This window comes from Scardinius erythrophthalmus (genome assembly GCF_964197995.2).
Source record: "Scardinius erythrophthalmus genome assembly, chromosome: 22".
NCBI classification, from domain to species: domain Eukaryota; kingdom Metazoa; phylum Chordata; class Actinopteri; order Cypriniformes; family Leuciscidae; genus Scardinius; species Scardinius erythrophthalmus.
The window spans coordinates 26,218,655-26,228,991 of NC_138242.1; positions in this window are offsets into that span (position 1 = coordinate 26,218,655).

A 10,337-nucleotide genomic window follows, 5' to 3' on the forward strand; every position below is an offset into this window, starting at 1 on the left:
TGAGTTTTCATTGTCAGGTCGATGCATTGCAATGCACTGATGCTTTTTTAACCACATTACTAAAGTTTAGCATGCCCTCCAAAAACCAATACTACAACACAAGCGCTTCATTTTTAGAGTCTATATTGCTCCTGTAATACTTTGCAACTAACAATAGCTACAAGTCCATGTCCCAACATTCATCTGGAATCAAATAGAAGCTGATTGCGTAACAAAATCATTCGTTCCTGTTTACAACGAAACGGGTCGATATCTTTCAAACAATCAATCCGCACGGCAGGTTTCCCAGTGTGAACAAGCAGCCTTATTGTGTCACATTGTTTCGGTTTTCATTGAGTTCGCACAATTGGAAAATTTGGCCTTTGTGCTTTAAAGACGAGGCGTTCGAGTCAGGACTCAACTGACGTGACTGAGAAAGAAGTGGACAGAAAACAAATTCGGGAATCTCAAAAGCAGCAAAATGGTCTTGCCTTTTAGACCAAAAAAAATCTTTTGTTTTAGAACAACTAATGGAAGCTTGTTTCTGTCACGGAATAAAAAGTAACATATCTCACAATTAAGATTTTTTTTTTTTAAATTGAGTTTATACCTTGCAATTGCAAGTTATAAACTTGTATAAACTGCCTTTTTTCCTCAGACTTATGCTGCGTTCATGGCATGTCATAATTACGAAATGACAATGTGACGTTCTCTAAGCTGTTCTTGGACTTGGAATTGTGCTTTCTTTATGGGAAATCTATCAATGACAAAATTAATTTGCAGTGGTCAGGTGGTACAGAGGTCACATGATACAATTGGGAGCTCTCAGAAAATACGTAAACATCGCAATCTTATAATTACAACATGGCATGAACGCACCTTTACATCTCACAATTCTTACTTTTCTTCTCAGAGTTACCAGGTAACATCTAGCAATTCTGACTTTTCTCCTCAGAATTGTGAGAAAAAGTCTGAATTGTGAGATATAAACTTTTATATACATTTTATTCCATGGTGGAAACAAGCTTCCAAATCAATCTTACCCCAATTGCATCAGAAAACCTCCACTGTCCTTCCTGTTTCCTGTCAGTGTTCTGTGCGGCGTCTCCCACTGGACTGTGTCTCAACCGTGGTTGGAAAGGACTACAGAGACATCCATACTGATTTTGTAGTGCTGACAGACTGTAGATATTGTGCAGGTCTTTGTGATTCGGTAACGGTTCGAGCTTCCGTTCCCCATGGCTGCCCTGTATCTGAGTCCCTCTGTAACCTCTTACTCGTGCCACTCTCCGGATCACCACCCTGTGTCTGGCTGCGGTTGGCAGGCCATTGGCGGGCAGTGATGACCCGAGGTGTGCCACCTTAGCCAGGCGCCTATGTGTCCATTCCAGTTTTTGTCTAGATGCCTCTTTCCGAAATGCTTCAGGACTCCTTGTTTCATGGTTTGCCGCGACAAATCCGTCGCACCGCCATGCTTTGGTTTCCACCGTCATTTGCTCATGAGACGTTTCCGGAATCCACTCTATCATTGGCAGGATCCTGCTTACCTCTACGATATGTACTTGCATTGAGTTCTCACTGGCAATATTTTGTCTCTGGGTCTTTGAATCACTAGATACACTGGGATTTATGGGTACACAGCTCGGGTCTGGTGCACTTGATCTCTCACTGGTAATGTTCACATTCAGGTTGGCAGATTTAGCAGGGACACGAGTGATTTGTGATGCTTTCCGTCTTGAGTTTGCTCCATCCGATGCATCATTTGCTCCAGATACACACGACCTGGGCTGAGCAAATAAATGAGGGGACAAAATGAAGTTCTTCTCATCCAAGTAACTGCATTTTTGCCTAACCTTCTGTTTAGTCTCCCGGTATCGATGAAATGCATTTTTATCTGTTAAAAAAAAAAGTGGGGGGAAAAATTAGTGTTATCAACAGAGTTTGGGGTTGATAAGATCTTTAAATGTTTTGGAAAGAAGTCTCTAATGCTCACCAAGGCTGCATTTATTTAATGAAAAAAACAGTAAAAACAGTAATAATGTGAAATATTACTAAAATTTAAGTGAACTTTCTATTTGGATAATGTAATTCATTCATGTGATGCAAAGCTGAATTTCCAGCATCATTACTCCAGTCTTCAGTGTCACATGATTCTTCAGAAATCATTCTAATATGCTCATTAAGAAACATTGATTATTATTATCAATGTTTAAATCAGTTGTGCTGCTTAATATTTTGTGGAAACCATGATAAAATAACAGCCATTATTTGAAACAGAAAAAAATTTAAATTAATCTTACTCATCCCAAACTGGGATGGTGTGCAATCTCTGTGTGTGTGTGTGTGTGTGTTGGATTCAATGTTGCATCAACTGAACAAAACCTCAGTTTGCCATATGTCGTCTTTTAATGCATTTTAAATTTGATTGTATCTGACATCATGATTACAACTTCTCAACTCATGAATACGAACTTCCCAAATGGATTTGAATGCACTATTTTTGTTCTTGTGCTGCCATAGATAATGATGGGAAATGTAGTTTGGTCACAAAATTCTGTGTCCTCATGAAAGAGCCAAATAAGTGTTTTCTGGAAAGCTTTATTACTATTCTTCATTGCTACTTAAATTGTATATACGTGCAAATTAACACACTACCACTTTTTGAACTAATGTTGCAAACGCTCCTACAAAAGGATAACTAGAAAGGCTATTTCGATGATCTATTACCAACTGCAACACGCCTGCCGGTCATTTTTAAGCAATCCTATAAACCCTGATTAGCTGGTTTAAGGTTGAATCTAAACTGCATATTAATTCCATACCTGCCATGAGAAAATGTAATGTTATGTCTGCTTTTGAGAGCAAGAACGCACCCTCACAGGGCATTTGGGTAAATATAACCATTATTGTTTAACATGGTTATGTCTATGACATAAGTGTTAAACACTCCCACTGTCTTGGGTGTTTGGATGTCCACGGGGCTGCATTACAAATGCTGTGAAGTCTGAGCCCTGTTAGGTCGATGATTAATCACAGGTCCAGTTTTTAAATGTCAGGTCTGAGCCCAGCGTGGCCCGGCTCTGATCGATGTCCCACTCTACGGCCATCTTTCAGAAAGCTGCTCCGACGCTGTGGGACTCAGCATGACTCACCGTTTGCTTCAGGTGAGTGGTGAAGGGTTTAAATTCAAATGTGTTCAACATCTAACTTCTGGCGAGCAGGGAGAGATGTACTGAGGTCCATAATCTTAGACCACTAACTAAAATGTAATCTTAACCCTATCCCTACCCCTAACCCTAACCCTACCCATAACTTATCCCTAAAATAAGAGGGAAATGATAAGTGAATAACACTGATGTACAAGCACCTAACCCTGGTTGTAAGCCTAAACTTGACATAAACTGTAAACTTGTCCCTCAAATCTGATTGGTTGATTGGTTGATTGGAATGTTGTTTCAGGATCAACAAAGATGTCGATCAAAGAATGTGTTGTACTTGGTGAAATCAGGTTCTGCTGCTTGAGCATGCTTAAAAATAAAGGTTCTTTATTGACATCTGGTTCCATAAAGAACCTTTAACATCCATAGAACCTTTCCATTACAGAAAAAGGTTATTTTATCTTCTTACACTTCTGTGGCATTCACTACAAAAACCTCAGTTTGAAAGCAAGAAATAAGGCAGAATCTTACATCTTCCGTGTTTGTTTCATGCCATAGCTTTTTTTAATAAAAAGAAATCAAATTTTTACTATGATCGTAGACTTGTATGTCTAATGAGACTGGAGTAAACAACATCTGGCTGATATTTTCTCCTGTGAGACCTCCACATAATATGCAATATGAATGTTTTTCACTACATTTTTAGAAGATGCCAAATTCTGGAGTTTGGAAAAATATCAAAGATATGCACTATTCAAAGCTTTGATTTTCCTTGTCAGCTAGAATGTTTTCACACACAAATCATGATTTATTAATAAGTCAAGTTAATTTGCACAAAAACAATTATTTGAACTAAAACCACACATTAAAAAAAATCACCCACTCAACCTTAGTCATTTAAAGGTGGTATCAGTGATTTCAGGCCCAAAAATATTTTTATCACATTCATCTAATCTTTCCTAACGATCCGCTAGCTGCCCGCCCCATAAGCATGCCGTCAAAAAAACGCGTCTCTGTAGGCAGCGCTCTGAGATCTGCACACAAAAACAAATGGTTTAGCCAAACACTCAAAACCAAAACAAATAGTGTTCCAACCCATCACCGACAGGGGGAGGGTGTTGTGAGGTTTTGAGCCAGCTTTTTCTTCAGCTCTGACTTCGCGTGCAGCCGTGCACGAGCACAAAACCTCACAACACCCTCCCCCTGTCGGTGATTGGTTGGAACACTATTTGATTTGGTTTTGAGTGTTTGGTAAACCATTTGTTTTTGTGTGCAGATCTCAGAGCCTAGGCTGCCTACAGATACGCGTTTTTTTGACGGCATGCTTATGGGGCGGGCAGCTAGCGGATCGTTAGGAAAGATTAGGTGAATGTGATAAAATATTTTTGGGCATGAAATCACTGATACCACCTTTAAGCCAATTTATTTATTTGGAGAAATAATAGAATTTGAATAAATTGTCTACAAGTAAGTAAAACAAAATAATTCATTATTTCTGAGTAACAATTAACCAAAAAATGACAGAAAAATTGCATCCTGTACACAGCTTGCAATTGATAAGCTCCAAAACACAATCATGAATTGAACTGAGTTTGTATGGAAAGCCCTTTGGCATGGGTGTATTTTATGCAAATTACTAGTTGCAGACACACCCGGCCTCGTTTAAAATAACCTGGATTCACCAACAATGATGAACGATGACAGTAAGAGGTTTATGTGCATACGCACCTGTTGCGTTGGAACTTTTCTGCTTGCTTAAATAAGCAATATGTGCAAAAGTATCAGTAAATAAGGCCAAATGCTACCATTAAAGAGGCATACTTTATCTTTGAAAGAAAAAAGTTCAACACTAAAAGCTTCTTTTTTTTTCTCAAGAGTTCATTGCAGTGAGTTGAGCTGTAATGGTATCAGTTACCATAATTGTATTATTTGAGCACATATGACTCAATACCAGAGTGGTATTGTGAGTGAAGTGTCATTTGTGCATCTACAGTAATAGTCAGTGGCGGTCCTGACTCATACGGTTCCCTTGTTGACATTCGCCATGAGGCTGCTTGAAGTTGCTTAGAAAAAAATGAAATGCTGTGTAATTTAAAATAATAGGGACAGGTGGAACAGAGAGCAGATTTAATTCTGTGAAATTGCTGTGGGTAAGATACTGGTCCTAAAGTCACCATGAAATCAAAATTTACAATTCTTGTTTTTGATGGAACATTGCAGTATTTATTATAAATGATTTCACGTTTCACGTTTTTATTCACGTGCCCTCATAAACTTTAATCAAAAAAACGTCCCCTTCCTCTTGCAGCGACACTGGGACGAGGGCGGGGCAACCTGTCACTCACTTGATATCGACCAATAGCAAATCACAGCCATTCAATCAATTTCCAATTGGACAAAATTAAGTCCCGCCTACTTCTTGTTCGAAACGGAAGAAGGAAGAAATGACTAACGCAACTTCCGCAGTCTAAAACCAGAAAATCAGACCATTTAGGATAGATCTTTCTTTCAGCAAGGAAAGTGAACTGTGTCTGATAGCTGTTCTATTGTTTTGTTATACATACAATCCTGCAGTATTCTCTTTTTATTGTGAATGTGATTACATCTTTAATGTTGAAGTTACATTCATTTTTTATCTGATTGTAAAATCCCATGCCTGCTTAGCAAGTGATTTCTCACCTTCCAGTCAAAACAATCGTAAAAAGCTCAAACAAACATGAATGACCAGTCAAAACAGAGAAAAAAAAAAAAAAAAACATTTGCAAATGAAGCATCTGGGCTCATGTCTGTATGTGTAGAGAAATCTCTACCCGCTGAGTGATTGGCAGGAAGTCGCTCTTTTCAATCTCGATACACACTGCGAGGTGATTTTGAGGCATGCTGGGTAGAAAGTTAGACTCTGTGGCAGACAAATGTTTGCGCCACATATAATGGATGCCTGCAGATTCCTACAGAGAATTCCCCATAGCAGCAGGTGAAAGCAACAGTGTAATTAGACACAGGTTCACAGGGCTGCAAACATTCAGAGAAAAAAAAAAAAAACGGCTACATCGCCTATTATCTCCTCTCCTGCTGCTTGAACTAAACCATGTTTAAGGGAACTCTGTGGGACTGTCCATTTCAGAGTGTATTGATTTTTCTTTGGCAGCATTTTACTCCTACCAACCAGATTCATTATGATGCAAGCCATTACTTAGTAGGTCCCCTAACTGAGGGGGCATTTACATGACACCGTTTTCTACTATAAACTGAAAACTTTTTATACGTTTTGGCCACTCAATTACACAACAACGGCGTTTTGGGGGCCAGAAAACGCAAACTTTTGAAAACGGGTTTCAAAGTGCGAGTTTTTGAAAACAATACCGTTATAGTCTCTGTGTAAACGACAAAAAGGCATAATTGTTAAAACAGTTTGTGACGCCATGCACGTGTATTACCGTATGTGTTGAGTTGTGTTTCTTTACAAAGTGACATCGCCAACTACTGGCCTGGCATGCATAATACAGTGTTTTAAGTCATTTTCGCAGAGGCGTGTGAACAGGGGTTGTTGCTGTTTTTAGTACGTGTGTAAACGTACCCTGAATATGAATGGGTTTGATTGCTTACCGTTGATTCCGCTGTCCGTATCGGAACATTCCCAAGCACAGCACAGATTCCTCTCCTCACCTGTGCTGTGGAAACATTGTGGATTAAATGCATAAAAGACCTGCATTTTCCAAATACACTTTTTGAAAGTGTTTTCATGTTCTTTGAAAATCGAAAGATTTTACTAAAAATCACATTCAACCAATTAACATTTGGAGGAGATTGCAAAACTTCTGCAAATGAGTAAATGAGAATGTTATGACAGACACAACATGCAGGATTATTTATAATGAAATATAATTAAAATTTCTATTCTATTTCTATTTAACTATTAAATTATATTTTTGCATAATTTAAATATAATTAAAATTTCATATTTCACATATTTTTACATATTTCATACACACACATACACACACACACACACACACACACACACACACACACACACACATATATCAGTGTCTATATATATATATATATATACACACACATTTATAATTGTTGTTGCATGATAATATCAAATTAATCTAACACCGACCCATCACAGAAATAATATTCACATTCGTTTATATCTCATTAATGTCTGCTTTTATTGGAGACAAAGTTATTACTTTACAAAAGCTATAAACGCTACCTTTTAGCAATTAAATGTGATTTCAAAGATTTGCTAACCGAACCATAGTGGAGTCAAAAATGAAACTTGATTTCCACAGAAAGGACTGACGGGACACTTTTTATGAGACAGCAGCTAGTGTGTTGTATTCATCATAATAGCTGGTGTTGAATTGCTTCTGATGTGATGGAAACAGGCAAAACAATAGAAGCTCTTTACTATTGCAAACGGCGTCAGTTCCTGCTAGTAAGTAGTCAAAAGAATCAAGCGTACAATGCTAACAGATTCGCTGTGAATGTACCTGCAGCTCATCAAATCTCTCATCTTATAGAGAATGACTCGATAGCCCAGGACCAATGAGTCATGGAAGTCCATAACTATTCCCGGCTATTGTTTTCCATTACCAACACCTCATATCAGCCCGATGCATAACACAAGCTACCTCTAACACCGCTAAAGCACACTTTTTGGGAAAGCGTAATGCACAAGTGAGATAAAGTAGAGTAATTTTCTCCGTTACAGCCCTGCTCAGTGCAGCATACAAAACTAAAATGGCTTGTTTTGATGGTGTGGAAACTCTTAATTCCTCTAGTAGATTGTTTTGTACAGCGGTACTGAGAGAGCCAACACATGCTTCCAACCCAGAGGTCTGCATTAGATAAAATTTAAATTAAGAAATACATTCACATTGCGAGATTAAGTCAAAACTGGAAGATATAAAGTCGCAATTATTATTAAGTGGAAATAGGCTTCCATAACAGAGATAAAGGAAAACGAAACTTTAAGATTTACTGTAAGCCTGTTTCCACTTCAGAGTAAAAAAGAAAACTGGTAATTGTGGAAGAAAGTTTAAAAAAAAGTCAAAGAATTCTGTGATATAGTCAACATTTTGAGAAATTTGATAGATAGATAGATAGATAGATAGATAGATAGATAGATAGATAGATAGATAGATAGATAGATAGATAGATAGATAGATAGATAGATAGATAGATAGATAGATAGATAGATAGATAGATAGATAGATAGATAGATAGATAGATAGATCAACATGTGTCAACATGCAGACCAAAACATGTAATTAAGAAGTTTAAAATGCTGGAAAAATTATAGTCAAATCATACAAATAACTCTACCTTTTTTTCTTCTGTTTATTGTCCTTGAGCTGCATATTGGCACTTATTTGTCTCGTGGTCTCTTCTGAATGCTTTGATATGCTCTTGTTCACAGCCAATGCCATAATTACACACAAGAGACGCAACAGTAACCAGGAACTTGGTCACACTTCAGTAACTGGTCAAGCTGACACACTCTGTATGAGGCTGAGCAAATCTTCCAGAAAAACACAAACGAGATGTTTATTTAAAGTCATTTTTACTTGTTATTATGGTTGAATTGGATCATCGAAGGTCAGCAGCAAAGACATTGGTTAATAAAGTGAGAGTATATTTGTGTAATTTAACATTTAATTATTGTAAATTTCCATAATATTCTCACTTTGCATTTCACTTTTTATTCATTATCGACACCGAATCTGTTTTTGTGAATGACTAAATGCTACTCACATTTAATCGAGATTACAAAAACCATCATGTTCACACAACACCTCTGCACTCACTCATGATGCATGTCAACATGGAGACAGAAGAGGTGCCAGTCAATAAATGGGAAAACAAAGCTAACTTATTTGAAAAAAGTAACTCAGATATGTTGATACTTTACTAGTTACTTGAAGAAAGTAATCTGATTACATAACTTGCAGTACTTATGTATGCATTATGTTTTTGTTTCACTAAAAATAACCAGTCCAAAGAATCATTTGTTCACAAATCAGACTTACCAAACTAAAACTACTACACTGTAAACAAATATTTTATAACATAAATAAAAAATAAGTACAATCAACTTGGATGTTTAAGTCATTTCAACTTAAATTACATTAACTTAAAAATGAGTAGAATCTTGTATAACACAAAAAAAGTTTAAAATTGCATCCGAGGCACATTTTAGCTTTGAAATGGCAATATTTGAAATCTTTCTCTGGCAGTTTCTCTTTGGTCATGCTGAATTAAGTCTTGTGCTGGAGGATACTGAAAGGAACAGAGAAGCATGGTGAATGTGGGCTTCCCTGAGGCTGTCTGATCCATCTGGCCACTCAGGCATTCATGTACTTCCCTTCTCCAAGTCTCCATGAGGAAAGCCCAGAGCAGGCCTGCTTTCTGCCAGCCAGGCTCAGATGCTCGAGTCAGAGAACAGCTGCTGCTGATGGCAGGAAAAAGCAAAGCGCCGCAGCAATAACTTCATTTGCTTTTACATTCGTAGTGCACTTACTTTCAAACCAAATTGCAAATTAATATTGCTATGGAGACACTAACATATTAGACTCTGCCAAAGACAATATAGTGATTAACTCAGCGGGCACATCAGTTTAGAGCAGTTTTGGTAAGAGTGTTTGACTATTCTTGGATTGGGAAAAGTCTGGGCTTGGTTTTCCTCCTCCCATTCCAGGCTTCTGGAGTATTCATGTCCACATGGACAGACTTCAGTGGTCCAAGGAGAGGGATCTGATGAAGGAACTGGCTTTACATCAAAGACTGGACTTCAAAAATAGAAGTTATTTATCTCTCAAAATGGTCTTTCACAGGTGCTAATTATTTTTAAGTATTTTTAAGCCAAGCAAAAGTAGTGCTGTGCTGGCCAAATTCGACAGGTCAGTTGCTTCAATTAGTTGCGCTGTATGCTTTTGATTCATCATGATTCAGTTGTTTATGAATCATACTGCATTGGTAGCGCTGTATGCTTTGATTTACTAAAAAGAACCTGTTCAAAAAAGTCATTTCTTTGTGAATTGTAGCCTATACTACATTGGTTGCTCTATACATTTTAAAAAGAACCGGTCTATAAGAGTAGTTTTTTCTTGAATTATGTTGTATGTTTGATTCATACACACACAAAAAAAGTCATTTGTTCGTGAATCAAATTCCACTATAATGTATTTG